The sequence below is a fragment of the Monodelphis domestica genome, chromosome X, assembly GCF_027887165.1.
Source record: "Monodelphis domestica isolate mMonDom1 chromosome X, mMonDom1.pri, whole genome shotgun sequence".
Taxonomy (NCBI): Eukaryota; Metazoa; Chordata; class Mammalia; order Didelphimorphia; family Didelphidae; genus Monodelphis; species Monodelphis domestica.
Genome location: NC_077235.1, coordinates 45149715 through 45166845, shown reverse-complemented (window position 1 = coordinate 45166845; position 17131 = coordinate 45149715). Strand labels below are relative to the sequence as shown.

Below are 17131 nucleotides of genomic sequence, written 5' to 3'. Positions count from 1 at the left end.
TCTGTTCTCAACCTACTGGTTTATCTGTTGGCCGCTGGCCCAGATGAAGGACGACTAGCATACCCAAAACACTGTTCGCTGAGCCTGACAAAGTGACCAGTTGGACTTGTGTTTACTCTTTGACTCCCAAAGGGAAATGAGGGTTATCTCAAATATCTTAATGTGCTAAGACTTCCAAATAGGGGCAGCAATTGGCATTTAAATAAAGTTGCCATTAGGCTGAGAACAGACGTTATCAATCAAGACAGACACTGTACTTATTTCTTGAGGGCTACTGGGCATTCTGTTTAAGCAAACAGGTAAATTATAGAGCCACTCTCCACCCCACACCCACTCCCACCCCACCACCATCCCCACCCCCATCATCACATCTCCCTTCTGTCTCTGTATGCACATATATTTATCAGTCCCAGCAGCTAAGGTTCATATATTCTCTCCCTACTGAATAAAGATGTCCCCAACTACACCGTTCTTGGGGTTGCTAGTTGCCCACCCACCAAAGTCATTACTGGTTCAACCTTTATTAGAAAAAACACAGAACCAAACCCAAAACCAAACAGAAGACTGACCACATTACTGAATGATGATATTTCATTCTCTCCACAATTAGGCCATTCCATTTTCCCTGTGAGTCACTGTCTCTGTATCTATGATTAATGAGCTGTTGACTCACGGTACACCCCCAAATGTCTAAACTCCACATGGATTCCTCGGGAGAGATACCAATGGCAAACTCGTTATGGTAAGAATAATTCTGAAGTATTCTCAAGAACAGCCTGAGGTTGCAATGCCAGAGAACGAGATGTTCCCATGATTGGCAATAACATTTTGTGACTGGGTGAAAGATCAGAGAGTGGGATCTTAATGAGTTTTATGGACTTCTTTTCACTTTGAGAAAAAGTGGGATACAAAAGAAAAATCACTTGTGCTTGAGTATTATGAGTTCAGAACAAGTCGTTGATAGATTGCCCCCATTCAGAATTGTTGTCTTCTTTATGAGTCATTAAATTATGCAGGAAGGTGATGAATATTTTAGTCAATTTCACCAGCAGTAATCAAAAATATTATGTTGCCCCAGCACGGAAGCTTGATTCGACAGAGAGTTTCTTTTATCTCCTAGGAATATGATGATGATAACATCTCGGGGCTCCATTTGTGGAGATAGTTCTTTGTTGGAAACAGATTCCAAAGCATGTGGAATCATTTGCCATTACAAACAGATATTTATGATAGTACAGACTCCAAATCTTAGCATCATAGCTCAAAAGAGATTTTGGATTCACTCCTCCAAAATATCCCAGGAAACCTTCCAAATTGGGAAGCCGAGAAAAAGAGTCACCCATAAAGGATGACCACTACTACATTTCATTTGAGGGTTCCATGTTCCTAACTATACACTGCCATACTGGTGATATAAGATAAAATGGAAGAGCAATGAAAAACGAGCAGGTTTTGATAACAGAAAGGGAATTTGTTCTTCAGAAAATTCTAATAAGTCTCAGAAATCCGTTCCCCATTCTTGTTTTATAGCTGCATTAATGACGTCACAAACAGGCATTTTGTAAAATTAATGCCTGACTAAAGGAAAGAGCTTTGGCTGTATCACCAATCAGCTGCTTCTCCAGCTAGTCATCAATCCCCAGAAAAGCCCTAAGCTGCCATCTTTTGGGCTTAATTAGATACAGTGGGTTATCTGAAACATACCACTGTATTACAGTGAAAAGGATGTTATGACTGATCCAAGTGCCAAGACAAAAATATATTATGACTGAGGAAGCAAAGAGGTCACTGAAATCCAAGGCAGCTGCTTCCCACAAATCTTTCTCTTTTTTTTCTTTTTGTTTTTTTCCCCATCAGATTGAATTCAGCTAGTGCCAAAGGTGTCTCACTTCTTTAATGAGGGCTTTAACAAGTCATCTGTTTGAGCAATAAGCATGGGCTTGGGAGATTGCCTCGGGAATCTGGGAGTTAATGGCCAAGCTTTGTGGCTTTGGCTGGGTCCACACTAGAGCTACTTGCCATTTCTAACCTCGGAGTCCATCAAACCAGTGGCTTGGTATGGCATATGCAAAGGGGCCAAACTGCTGACTCTTCGCTGAGTTGTAGCAACATGGAGATAGAGTTACTACCATATAGGAAATCGCAGAATGAAAGGTTAGAATTCATGATGGATGAGGAAGAGTTCAGAAAATATATTCATTTCAAAGTCTTCTATCTAATATCAAGAAGGTGTCTTGGTTGTTCTGCCATTGACAGCAGTGGCAAAGGGGAGTTGTATACTGGCGACAGAGTGTATATGTTCTTCAGTGCTTGGTGGTTCCAGAAGGGAAACAGAGGTTGCTGAAAAAAATCCATCTGTTGCAACAAGGTTGGAAAAGGGGGTTTCCTCTATCTTGTCACCATGTTTTTTTGCTTCCTTCTACTTCAAATTTGTTTCTTTCGTCTTTCCTAACTACTGACACAACATCCATGAAGGTGTCAGCTAGTGGATTCAACTGGGTCCACCATGTAGAACAAACACAAAATCCTCCCTCTCTGATCCCCAGACACCTAGGGAAGGAGGCCTGAAAACATAGGTACATCAACAAACATAGACAAGGAGAGGGGTGGGAGTGTGGGTAGAGGCACAAGTTAAGGGCTGAGATGTCCAAGACTCCTCGGTACAGAGACTTTGGGTTAGGCACAGATGAAGCAAGAATAAGTGGTCTGTCCCAATGGCCACAGTGGAAAGATCAAAGTCCAAATGGCAAAAATGAGACCAGACAGAAAGGGCATTTCTGTTGTATGTCAGTGTCTAGTCAAAAAAGAACAATAATGATATCCAGTAGGAAGAGATGACATCAACGTGGAAGACCAAAACCAAAAATGAGAAAAATAAGAGATACGGGGAATAAAAATAATAGGGTCAAAGAGTCTAGGGTAATTCGATTCACTCTGAAGGCTGCAGTATTTTCAGCCTTCTGGCTAGGTGGGACAGGCTAGACCGCTGTTCATCCAATAACAGACAGTTCTCTCTGCCCATCATATCCTTCAGAATGGGTAGTAGCCATATTATCACCTGCAGCTCAGAAAGTCTTTCTGCACTGGCCCCTGATCATCCAGGCAATATGCTGATGAGAAGTAACATTGGGCTTTACAATTGGAATGTTTCCAGGACTTGGCAAACCAGGTCCCTCCTCTCCTGCATGACTGGGGCTTCAACCCCAATAGTCCAGTTGTGAGAAGTTGTTCATTCAGCTCTGGGTCTGAGCTGAGTGACTCCTAGGGGCTGAGGAATCCCTGTCCAGGCTTATGTGTGGGCAGCAGGAAGGAGGGAATGGCTTTAGCGGGTCAGATTGTGAAGTGGCGCTATTATTGATAAAGTCCGGCCCCAGTCTTGGCTAATCGTTCATGACTTTGGCTCTTGGCCTCCTTCAATACAAAATCAGAAGAAGAAATAAGGCCCACAGAGGTTCTCCTGCATTTTTCTATTTCTTCACTCCTCTGTCTTCATCCCGCCATCTTTTTCTTCTGCCATTGGCAATACTGTATTTAGCCATAGTTTAGAGGAAACCATGCTCATCAGCATTGATATGTGAGGTGCATCTACAAAGATATTACTTCCCATATCAAAAGTTCAGCAGTGACCTTCACTCTCCAGAGCAGGAGAGAAAACATAACTATTGATTTCCAATACTGAGGGTACCCAACAAGGTGTATGAAGGAGCAGAATTAAACTTTGGGGTTACATTTGGCTAAGTCCCAGCTCACCTTTGAGAGAGGGGGCCAACTGGGTCAGTATGGACAGCCCACCTCACCCAAAGGCTGGACCCAGCACCAGGAAGAGATACACACACACAGCACACACACACATACACACACACACACACAAACACTCCATATTCTAAACACAAAACCAACAGAAAAACAAATACCAAAGGGAAAGGGGGGGTGACGTAAGACGGATTTCTGCATAGTGAAGTCACTGCCTTCACAATAGTGGCTAAAGTCTCCCTGGGCATAAAGCCTTTCTGATACCCCCAACTGATGAATGGATGGATGGATAGATGGATGGACGGACGGATGTGTGTACATATATATCTTCTTTCTGAAATCCCATTAAACTGCTTAGCTCTCATTGTTTCCATATTCTAATTTCAATTAGGTTTATTTAAAACTCTTTTCCCCACCCACCTGTACCCCAATTTCCCTCACTAGACTGTAGGTGCTATCTGGGTCAGAATACTGTTTTATTGCTGGAAATAACAGGGTCTAGCTCGGAGCCCTGTACAAAGCAAGTTGGAACAGACATTAGAATTGTGACATTAGAAGAACATGGTAGAGGGGATACAATTCTCTGGCCTTTTTCAGGGCTGATGGAGCTAACAATATTCCAGATCATAAATGACCAGAATTAGAGAGAGGACCACTTGGAAAACCATCCAAGAAGACTGGTCCAATGAACTTGGATATTTAGGTTGAAGAAAAGAATACTCAGGGAACATTAGAACTATCTTCAAGAATTTTTTAAAAGTCCTCACCTTCTGTCTTAGAATCAGTCCCTTTTATATTGGTTCCAAGGCAGAAGAGTGGTAAAGGCTAGGCAATGGGGGTTAAGGGCTTTTCCCAGGGTCACACAGCTAATAAGTGTCTGAGGCAAGATTCAAATCCAAGACCAACCATCTTTCAGCCTGGCTCTCAACCCCCTAAGCCACCTAGCTGCTATATATCTTCAAGAATTTAAAGGTCCAATACATCACAGAGGAATTAGGGTTTTTTTTTAATTAGGCTCCAGATTGCAGACCCAAGAGTCATGGGGAGAAAATACAATGAGATAAGTTTATTCTAGATATAAGGGGGGAGAAAAACACCACCAAAATCTTACTAATGAGAGCAATCCTCATGTAGAATGGGCCAGCTACTTAGCTTGGAATGTGAAGCTCTTCCTAAATTGATTCCTTCCTGCTCTTGCTTTCCTATCCATTTTATGATGCATTTACTCTGATGCCCTTGTATTCCTTTGAATAAAATACCCTATCTCCCATTTCTATGCCTTTGCTGGTTATAGCGCCAAGCCCGGAATGCTCTACTCCCTCAGCTCTCCCTCGGTTTCCCTGATTTCCCAACTCAAATTCCACTTCTTGCAGAAGTCATTTCTCAGTCCTTCCAAGTGCTGATGCCTTCCTCTCTACTCTGTAGATAGGTTGTACATATCTAGTTGTTTAAATACTGTCTCCCAAGTCCGAAGGTAAGCTCCTAAAGGGCAAGGAATATGCTTTGGCATTTCTTTTTATCTCTAGTGTTTCATATGGAGACTGGCATACAGTAAGTGCTTAATAAATGTAGCTAAAAAGGGCACCATGCAGATAGTTTTTGGAGAGCCTGTCGTTAAACAATTACAAGAACATTCCTGATGAGGTCTCTTCTAAATGTGTGATTCTTTCACTAGAATTCAGTTAAAACCTCATTCATCTCTAATGAAACCTTTAATAGAAAGTTGGTGGAAATTCAATATAATTTCTCTTTTAAATCCATACGGAAATGTTTTTCGAGAAGACAAATGGATTGAACAATCACTGATGGCTTCCTATGGAGAGACCCATGCTCTTTTCGTACACTATACAAATTTTATCATTAATCTCCCCTATTAAGTATCATTTAAAAGTAAAACAAGCATGAAGGATTTTATTAGATGAAGATTTCTAGTAAGGAGCTAAGTGGCTCCCCATCTGATATGTCAGTGACATCACCCATTTCAACTACGTGAGAAGAGAGGTAACTGACATCTCTAACGTTCCCAAAGGGTTTCCTGCCCATCATTTCATTTGTATCTCCCACACCCAGGCTTGATTATGTCCCATTAGCATCTGAGAAAAAGAAGTGACTTGCTCAGGGGTGCACAGATGGTGTCAGAGGTGAGAACTGAACTCGGGTCTTCATAACTCCCAAAAGAGGTAATTACAATGGCTCAAGATGTGAAAATCCTGAGATCTCCTTCTGGCAGCTAGGTGGCGCAGTGGACAGAACAAAGGGACTGGAGTTCAGCCTCAGACACTTCCTTAAGTGTGTGACCCTGGGCAAGTAACTTTGCCTCTAGCTGCCTCAGTTTACTTATCAGTAAAATGAGGATAATAAAAGCACCCACCTCCCAGAGTTGGCGTGAAGATCAAATGAATAACAACAGTAAAGTGCCTAGCACATAGAAAATGTTACATAAATGTTCATTATTATTGTTAATAAGTAGGAAGTCTTTGGGCAAGTGACTTCCTCTCTGAGGCTGTTTCCCACAAATTGGGGGCCAGAATTAAATCAGAGGACTAGAGATGAAAAGGATCTTAAAGGTCAAGTAGTTTACCTCACCTCCACCCTCCCCTTTTAAAGATGAGTAAAGTGAAGGCCCAGAGCAGGGATGTCTCTTGGCCAGGGTCACTCAGACAGGAAGTGGCAGGACTTGAGGTATCTGACTCCAGAGCTAGTACTGTTCGAATGGTACCACTTTACATGGACAAATGACAATTATCTCCAACTAGATTAGCTTCATGCTCCAGCTCCAACTAGGTTCCTTTTCTTTATTCAAAGAAAGAAATCCAATCAAGAACAGGATAGGAAACTAAGTACTAAAGCAAAGGCCCATGACACTTCAGCAATATATAATCAGTGCTGGGGCCCTGCAATGGCCAAATGAAGTGCTTGTTCACCATCTTGGAGCCTCAGGGCTGCTAAGAAAGCCTTGTCTTCTCAGGAGACAGGACCCTTTTTTTGCTATTAAAGTAACTCTTGACAAAGATGACTCATCACCCTTAATTAATGATACATGATGCTCAAGTGGAATGAGCTTCCAAACTGGGAGGTAACTAAAAGGCTGCCACTGCTCAGAGGCCAGTAGATGTCACAGTTGGAGCAACCAACCAGGCTATGAAAATAGTTAGAACATGGGAAACACAGAGAAAACTCTGCAGGCATTTTCTCAGGAGAAGCAAAAAATAATGGTGGGGTGGCAGTGTTGTGGTCATGATGGAGTAGTGGCAATGGTAGAAAACCAAATCTACCAAAGGACATGTTGGTAGCAGACCTACATTCTTCTCTCTCCATTTACTGCCTGAGATAGAGGGTAAGAATGTACCAGTTCTTTAGCCCCTAATTGCTTCCAAGAAAGAATGGCCACATGGGTTCAAAGACTGTACTAACTATCCCAAATGATCATTAAAAAGATGCTAAACCTAGTGATGAGTGAGTGATTCACTTCACTGAATAACACCAGTCAGCCAGTTAGGAAATTAGATACCATGGAGACAGCATATGAAGTTCTTAAAAACCTTTAGTCTTGGATTGTGAGATCTGGAAGGAAGACCTGGAGATTGCCGAAGTCTGTGTTGGTAAACGTATGACACGTGTGCCATGCTGGAGGGGGCTGCTCCCCTCACCCTCTCTAGGCATGCCTGAAGACATTTCTCACATGACCCACCCCTCCACCCAGCAGCCCAATATGAGCACTTCTTCGCTCCCCTGTCTGGGGTAAGGTGGGCGTCTCATATGCAGTGTGAGGGTGTAGTTTGTGCACTTGGTCTCTAAAAGATTCACCATCACTGTGTAGGCCAATTATTCTCATGTCCGGTGAGCAAAAGGGAATTGCCTAAAGTCATGGAAGTCCTAAGCATGAAAGGCAGATTCATGCTTAGGCCTTCTGTCCTCCAATCCAAGGACCTTCCTACTCAGCCCAAGCTACCACCCCTGCCATATCTTTGATACCTCTCTTCCCCCTCATATCATATTAGGTCTTCTTGATCCTTCCTTCAAAACTCTTCTTCCTTTCATTTACCTGGCCTCCATCTTCTTTAGGCCTTTAACGCCTATCATATCTGAATCACTTCAACAGGAAGCCTTTTCTGCAGATGGTCCTTAAATCTAGTGCCTTTCCTCTGTTGATGATCTCCTAGTTATACTGTACATAGTTTCCTTGTACATGGTCTTTTGTATGTTGTCCCTATCTGTGAGCTCCTCCACAGCAGAGATAGTCTTCTGCTTTTCCTTCTCTCTCCAGCACTAGTTTCTCTCCAATCTACTCCAAATACATTGTGCCAGGCTATCTTCCTAAAACATCACTTCCAGCTTGGCAATGGCCTGCACCCATAAGCATTCTTCACTGCCCACGGAAAAAATGATGAACTCCGGAGAAGATATTTGAGGCCCTTGAAAACGTCCCTATCTTTTCCGTATCTCTCCTTTCTCTACTATCTTTAGGTACCTGTCTTTGCAGATATTGCTTCTTCTGACTAGTATGTCTTGCCTAAAGTATTTGCTCCAGAAATCCAAATGTAACTCCTGCTCTAACCCCCCCCCTTTAATCCCTCCTCCTGCATAAAGTTTTCTTAGGCTCCTAGAACTCACAGTGATCTTTCTCCCATTTGAACTCAAATGCTGAGCAAAGGAAAGAATGAGTGAATGTATGGATGAGTGGATGGTCATAGCACTTTCACAGACAGTCACATGAAGGGAGTATGAGAGAGAAGAAAGAGCACTGACACTGACTTTGAGGTCAGAAAATAGGAGTTTGTATTCTCTGCCATATTATCACTGTGTTTCTTAGGGGAAGTCTTCAAGTCACTTTGGAGCAACTACAGAATAGCAGAAATAGTCAGAAAGACTTGGATTCAAATGCTGCCTCAGAGAGTTTATTGTGTGACCCTGGGAACCACTCTAAGCCTCAGCTGTCTCATCTGAAAAAGAGGGATGATAACAGCACCTACTTCCCAGGCTTGTAAAGATGAAATGAGGTAACATATAAAGTGCTTTGCAGACCGTAAAGCATTTTTTAAATGGGAGATGCTTTTTCAGTTACTGGAATTCTTTTTACTTGGGCCTCTGACTTCAATGGTGTCAAGAACTTCCAATGAGAACCCCCCAGCCCCAAAGGAGATCAAATCAGCATCCACTCTTCACCTTATGGTCCCAGAGAATCACTTGGAGGGGAACTAACTTGTGCTAGGCCACAAGAAGTAGCAGAAATCAAGCCCAGGTCTTCCCATCTCCAAGCCCAGCTCTCTTGTATCTCTGCCACACTCCCTAATAATCTGGAAAGCAGGGATCCAAACGCTCATGTTCCCTATCTCAGAATGGTTGCCACAGTCAAATGAGAAAATGTCACAGGTGCACAGGGCATGGGCCTGCTGTGCCCAGGTGTGCCTCAGTAATGCCAAGGCTCTCTGCCTAACAGGAGATAATGGAGGTAAGATAAATACCACTGAAATGTCAGCTCCTATTATTATTACCATTTTGATTATCTTAAGAGAAAAGTTCAGGTAGCTAGATGCAGCATGTTCCTGATAAGTAGTATGAGCTCTTGCAAATTTGGTCAAAGTGATCCAGGAGGAAACGTTGCTTTTTATTGACTTCCTGCCTGTTCATTGGGTGGAAATCTACTTGTTTATTTTAAGCATTCCTCACATCAGAACAAACTGAACTTCTCTAAGCACATTAGGGAGGAAGAACAGAATGGTCACTTGTACATTCACAAGAGCTTGGAGGTGGAGGGGGCTCTCCCTTCCGGCCACAGCTCCCAGAAATGATGTGATTACCCATTATCAATGCTTACTTGCCCTCTTACCAGCTCGACTCCACTGTGATTGCTTTTTCATGAAATTTTCCTTCTTGACCCAAATGCAATTAACAAGCTCAAAAGCATCTTTCCAGCAAGCTAAAGCAATGATTTCCAAATTGATTCCCTTGGATCAGGCTACTCTGACCTGGGCCAGGGGCAACAGACAGACAGACAGACAGACAGACTGGCAGGCAACAGCTATCTCTCTGAGTTTTATTACAATTCCTAATATAGCTTCAATCAGACAGCTCCAATGACATCATAGCAACTCAGAGGAACATCTTGGAAAGTTACTCAACCTTTGATCCTGAACTTCCCTTGGGCCTCCTTGCAAACTAAATTGCTAGATCTTCCCCTAGCCATCTTTTCTAGTTTTTTTTAAGGTCAGCACATCTCAAGGAGCCAAGGTTGATTCTGCAGTACACTCACCAGTTGTCTTGGGGAACAGTCCACCCTTGCCTTGCCAAATTGCTGGATTCTCACCCTCCAGATTCTGTCATCTGAGAGCCTTCCTTTCACTCTTTTTGTAAAACTCTCACCTTCCACCTTAGAATCAACACTGTGTATTCCAAGGCAGAAGAGTGATAAGGGCTAGGAAATTCGGGTCAAGTGACTTGCCCAGGCTCACACAGCTGGGAATTCTCTCAGGCCAAATTTGAACCCAGGACTTCCCATCTCTGGGCTTGACTCTCAATCCACTGAGCCACTCAGCTGCTCCCCTCCTTCAATCTTCCATGAAGTATAGGATGACATACCACCAGCACCCTCTCCATCCTGCTATCCTGGCTTTTATTTACTGTTCTGAAAAGACATCCCAGTTTCAAACCAGGTGGACCAAAGATACCCAAGAAGCAGGGAGTCTCCAAGAGCCCTGATATTCCAAAAGAGTTGGGAGCTGGCTTAATTAGATCAACAGTCACTGGTAGCATGCCTCCTCCTTGGGTGTTCCTGTTCTAGTCTCAGCAATAGGTAAAGCTTTGGAAAGAGTGACAGAAACCATCTAGACCCAGCATTTTTAAGCTGAGGTCTCAAATATTTTGGTAACTCTATTTCTGTGTAATGGTTTTCCTTTGTAGTCCTACATGTTTTATTTTGTACATCTAAAGATATTGTTCTGAGGAGGTGTCCATAGTCTTCACTAGACTGCCCAAGGAGGTTATGAAACAAAAAAGTGAAGAACCCCCACTATGGCCCAACTTTCTAAGTTGAAAAAGGGGGAAACTGAGGCCTGGAGAGAGGAAAGATTTTGTTCAAGGTCACCTAATTAAATAGCAGAGGGCAAATATGAATTCTTGTCTCTTGACTTCCAGTTGACTGGGCTGCTTCCAACAAATTCACCAAGCAATCACCCCAGATACTGTCCCCAAACTGTGAAAGACTGATGCCCCAGGGCCCTGCTCACTAAATCTCTTCAGACCTACCAGTTTGTCTTCCTTTCTGTTCCTTCTTCCCTTTCTCTCAATAGTCAATCACAAGGCACACCAGAGCTCTTCACAAGGAAGTTATTTTTATCTAATTACAGCATTTTAGTAGTCAATATGGAAGCACAAATCATTTTCTTAGAGGAGGCTGCCTCAAAGTGGGGCTGGGGGTGGGGGAAGAGGAGGAAAGGCTGACAGCCAGCATCTAATCCTCAGAGAAAAATCAGCCATGTGGGTATTTTTCCCAAAACAGTCCAAAGTGGTCAGATTTCACCAAAAAGAAAAGCCTTACAAAAGGAGAGAATCTTTTTTAAATGCCCCTAAAATATTTTCAAGGGAGACAGTGATGCAGGGTGTTTTGAATTCAAGACACAGATTCAGGAAGTCCTGAATTCTAATCCTGTCTCTTTCACTTACTACTTATGGGGTCTTGGGCAAGCTAATGAGCATCTTTGAGCCTCAGCAGTTCTGCCTAAAAAATAGGGATAATAACATGGTCGTCGTCATCAGTAGAATTGAAATGATGTACCTTATTTTTGTAAGGTTTGTAAAACCTTCAAGAATTATATAAGCATGAGTTATCATTATCATCATCCTCACTATCACTACTTAAAGCACGCCTATGATTTTTTTCATGGGATCTGGTAAGGAATTCCCTTACCAATGCCAACCAGCACCTTCTCCAATTTAGAAATAAGAGTTGGGAAGTTACATGACTTGCTTGGCATTGTATAGTCAGTATATAATTGGAGCCTGGGTCTTCCTAACACCAAGGCCAATTCTCTCATCCATTTAACTGTGTTGTCTCTCATTTAGCGGTCATGGTCATCGTCATCATCATCATCATCATCTCATTCTTCTAGTCTCAATGATTATAACATTATTATTGTCATCATCATTTTAAAAAACCAGAAAATGATGTAGTGCAATGGAAATGATCACTACCTCTGAAATCGGAGATGCCAGGTCCTCCCTGGACCTCTTCCAGTTCTGGATCTAGGATCCTAAGACCCTGGGCCTCAGTTTTCTCTTTCTCCTTTGTATACTGAGGAAATCACACAGGACAGTCCCTGGGGTCTCTTTCAGCTCTCAATCTCGGCTCCTCTGATGCTACAAACTGATAATAAATCACACTTCCATACCACCTTAAGGTTTCCAAGCACTCTCCCTACAACAATCCCATATGACAGAGAATACCAAGTGCTATCCCCATGTTACCAATGGGAAAACCAAAGCTCAGAGAAGGGAAGTAATCAGCAGAGGTAGCTGGTAAGTCAGTAGTTAGAGTGCTAGGCCTGAACCCAGGAAGTTCGGAGTTCAAATGTGCCCTCAGACCACTCACTTACTAGCTAGGAGAACTTGGACAAGCCAATCAACCACTGTTTGCTTCACTTGTTCAAGCTGTAAAATGGGGTTAATAATAGCACTTGCCTTGTCAGGCTGTTGTAAAATGAAATGAGATAATATTTGTAAATTACTTAGCACAGTGCCTGGCACATAGTAGGTGCCTTATAAATGCTAATTTCTAAGGTTACACAACTGGCATGTAGTAGTCATGAGACTCAAACCCAGGTGTCCAGAGAAGAAGAACAGGAGGGGGGGGGGGGAGGTGGAGGGACAGGGGGGGGAGGAGAGGGGGGGGAGGAGGAGGAGAAGAAGGGGAAAGAGAAGGAGAAGAGAGCTGGTGCTACTACTATGAGTAGATAATCACACATCCACTTTGTTATTTCTAAAGCCCTTTAAAAGTTGAGTACTGTCAAATCAGTCCTAGAAAGGTAGGAAGTATAGATATTATTGCCTTCTCTCCCACACAGACATATTTTATTTAGAAATGAAACTGGGTCTCAGAGGGCTTAAGCTGCCCATCCAATGAATGGCCCAAGCCTAGAGTAGGAGCCAAGACAACAACTTGGGTCTCTCCTCATATTAAGACCTTCAAGGCTCATTCTACTACACAGGCCAGAAATCAGGGCAACCTTATAAACTGGCCTTTGGACAAAGACAGCCCTTTCAGAAAAGGGTGTAAGCATTCCTACCCAGTGGGACCATCACTGCAGAGAATACAGATGGAAGCTTCCATGCCAGCTTAGAGCCTACTCCAAATTGGGGCGGGAGGAATTTCACAGCAAATGGTATTTGAGTTTGTTTACTCTTGGCAGCTGTTTCTGTTTAAGAGAAAAGCAGTATGATTATTTTAAAAGCCTGGAGCCATCAACTGTCCTTAAAATACCATTTAATGATTTAGGTGTAAATGAATCATAAACACTTGGATTAAACTTCCCCCGTGTTCCCTACAAACCCAGCTGGTTAAATGAGGTTCGAGGACCAGGCTTTCCAAGATGAGGACCATGCCCATTAAGCATCTGGCATCTAGGACACATGGAGGGGCTATTATTTTGTCCCACTTTCAAATTCCAAAAATCTAACAGGCCTGAACACTTAGTAACCCTTAATGTGCTATACTTACATGAAGAGCTACCATTATTTCCTTAATATTATTACGAATAGTCCCTTTAACTTTCATCACATTATTTCATTAAATATTATAGTTTGCATTACATAATCAGCTATTTTTATACTCATCATCACCTGTTTCATGAGTGGCTATGGCCAAAAGATTTACTGCCTAGCAATCAACAATGTGGATGAGCAGGATTGGCCTGTAACTGCCATACATGCCATTTGACCTGGGGTCTCCACCCTAAACTCTTCCAGCTTAGTAAAACCAGGTAGACCTGGGGCTCCTTCTACTAGCTTTACCTGTGAAAAAAATAAGTTCCCTTGAGGTTGATTGGTTGATGTAGAACTAGAAGGGATCTTGGAGATCACTGAAGTCACCTCTCCTCCCTTCAAAGAATAGATGATGCTCAGGGAGGGCAAGTGATTTGGTGTCATCATAGAAAATGAGCCCTAATGAGATAAGAGAAAGAGGTTCAAGTAGAGCATTCAAAGGCTCTTGATTCAAAACCTGCCTCTACCACTTGCTATCCATGTGATCTTGGACAAGTCATTTCTCTCTGGCCCTCAGTTTACTGATCTGCAAAATGAGAGAATTGGCCTAGACTGCCTCTGAGGTCCCTTCCTGTTCCAGATTTATAATCTTATGTGAGTCCCTAGACAAGTCACTTTAACCTCTGTTGGGTTTCAGTTTCTTACTCTGTAAAATGAAAGACACTGGATATGGCCTCTGAGGTCCCTTCCAGCTCTAGATGTGTGATTATATATATGGCCTTGTACAAACCTCCTCATTGGCCTGTGCCTCTGTTTTTTCATCTATTAAAAGAGGGAGAGGACTTGATAGCTTCTGAGCACTCTTCTAAACAAAAACCTATGATTATATGATGATTCCAAATCACTTGCCCTCCTCCCTGGACATCGTTCTCTTCCTCCATAAAGTAAGGGGATTGGTTGTTAAGCCTTGCCAAAAGGCGATAAGAAGGATGATGCTAATACAATGGGCATCTATCTGGAGGACCATGAAACTGATGGCTTTCAAGGCAAGGTTTATTGAGAGTAGCTTCTACTTTATAGGGAGAGCAAAACAAGCTGGAGATTTTGCAGAAGCTTCCACGTATACAATAAAAGGAAAATGATTAGACAGAGTGGCTTTAAGGTTACAATGCATTCTGTATATCTCATAGAGCTTTAGACAAAGATTCCATAAGGATAATAAATCAACAGGTGAGCTAAGGGTCCTCCAATATCCCTTCTAGCTCTACATCAATCAATGAGTAGATATTTCTTAAGCACCTACTATATATATATGTGTTAAGTATTAGGGATACAAAAAGGCCCGAAAGACAGTCTCTGCCCTAAAGGGCCTCATAATCCAATGGACACAGGATCTTCTCAGAGGTTCAAATGGATGATCCTGTGAGATGCATGTAAAAAGGAATGAGGAAAGTTGCAGATAAATACTGAATAGAAATACTGTTTGCTGAAGGTGTTAGGTACAGGACACTGACATACAGTACATGTTTGCTGAGCAAATGAAGGTTCCAAGAAATCTCCATGAGTCAATCAAAAAAAAAACAAACTAATTCAGATATTTATTTGCTTTGGTGGATTCATTTCTTTAGATTTGCAAATTTGCAAATAGAAATGCAAACTTATTTAGTTATACTAAGATAAGCATTTATAAGATTGGGGATAACAGGATACCCCTTTGGATTTCAATAGAGCAATATAAGCATCAAGTAAATATGTATGGCTGAAAACTGGGTAGGGATTGCATAGGATACTCTAAATGGCAATGGTTTAATTGAAAGCTAGCATTCTTTTCCTTTGAACCTCTTTCTCAGTCTTATTTTTCTTCCTTACATAAATTTCTTTCTCCCTGTCTCTTTCATTTAACCAGTCAGAAAAAACAAAGGTAGTCCACATGATCTAAGGACTAGTCTCCTCAAAACAATTAGATGATAGTCTAGTGTTTCCTATGAGATTGGAGGTGCCAGGAAGCCTGGACACAATGTCTTTATTCCTTGACTGGGCCCTTTTAGGGTGGATGACCCTAGCCCACTCCTGGTCAAGCTCAGTAGCCATGAGCTTCCACCGAAGCCCAGTCAAAAGAGGCAGATAACAAAATAAAGGAGGGGAAAGCAAGGCAGCTGGCCAAGGGAGATGAATGAGCACTGACTAGCTTCTCCCACCGCCTACACCAGATGGAAGGAGTGCCTGCTCCTTTAATTTAATAACCCTTCCCCTGCCCTGCCAAGGACAAATCACATTCTGCTGACTGATGTCCTCAGAGCCCCCGAGGAGCCTCTGATAACAGTCTTATTTGCTGAAGGGAGAAATTCTGCAGGGGAATTATTTGTCTTGATTTTCTTCTCATAATGAAGAGAGAGGGTAGAGTCTATCTGTAAGGGGGCAAATTACCATAGACCAGAGAAAGGAGTTCGACACAGAACATTTGCTTTTGAGGAAAAAGTCTTCATTCTGGAGCAAGTCCATCCATACTGGGGACAAGTCAAGATGGTCAAATACAATGGCCTTACCTGTGCTAAAGGGCACTCACAATGACATGACCCAGATGAACAGCATGATTGGGAATAGAGGGTAACACAGTCACTCTGGAGCCATCAGCTGACACACTTAGATTCTGGCACCACAAGTCAGAGGAGATTCATGGCTGCTGCTGTTGAATTTTCAAATTTATGATAGTATGGCTAGACAATGCCAAAGAACACAGCTGAATGCCCCCTTCCTCAGGTTGTCAGGACTGGTAGCTCTATTTAGATCAGAGGTTCTTAAACATGCCCTTCCATGACTACCAAGAGATCTGTGGCCAAATTTCAGGAGGACTTTGAACAAAGATGGGAAAAATACATCTTTATTTCAATTATCAATATTTTTACTTTATAATTTCATAATATCCCATTATTAATTTATGTGTTTAAATATTTCAATTTGTTATTAATTTTCATTTCATTTAATATAATATTAATTTATCACTAAATCAAATGATCCAGAGCCTGTCACCAGTCATTGTTATTGTTGTGTCCGATTCTTCATGACCCCATTTGGGATTTTCTTGGCAGAGGTACTGGAGTGGTTTGCCATTTCCTTCTCTTACTCATTTTACAGAATACATCTTTATTTCAATAGAATTGGTTTCTTTGCTAATCCAGTGTTTTTACCAACATGATTCTGAGAAGGGAAGCATAAGCCTCATTTGACTACTACCTAAGGGGTCTGTGACATAACGTGAAAATCAAGACCAAGAGGGAATGGGGGCAGACCAGGAGCCTTCATTCATCTCAGCCAATTCACCATTATATAGCTCCATTGCAGAATCTAAAGAACAAGGTGGGACCAAAACTAGTGAAAGACAAGATAGTTTCCCTTCTCTAGGTTAAGTTCCTTCTTTGAGAGCTAACAACTACAAAAATAAATGAATTCAACTCATTAACTGCAGTTTGCTGTTACTGAAAGAGCAATGAACTGAAAGGTGGAAGGCCTGGGTTCAAGTTGATTCATTATCTGTGAATGACTCTGGGGCACAGAGTTGTAACGAAGGCTAGGCTCCTGGGGATTTTCTACAAGGCAGGAAAAAGTAGCTAAAACAACAGAACTCTTAGTTAACAAGAATGATTAGTTAAAATAGGAAGCTTTGCCCGTCTTCGAGCACCTC

The 17131-nt window shown here is 42.2% G+C and overlaps 1 protein-coding gene across 6 annotated transcripts in view; it reads right to left on the bottom strand.

The window, feature by feature from the left end:
• The window catches only part of FGF13 (fibroblast growth factor 13), a 510824-nt gene that overhangs the window by 228384 nt on the left and 265309 nt on the right, over positions 1-17131 (bottom strand). The gene's annotated exons all lie outside the window — the stretch shown is intronic.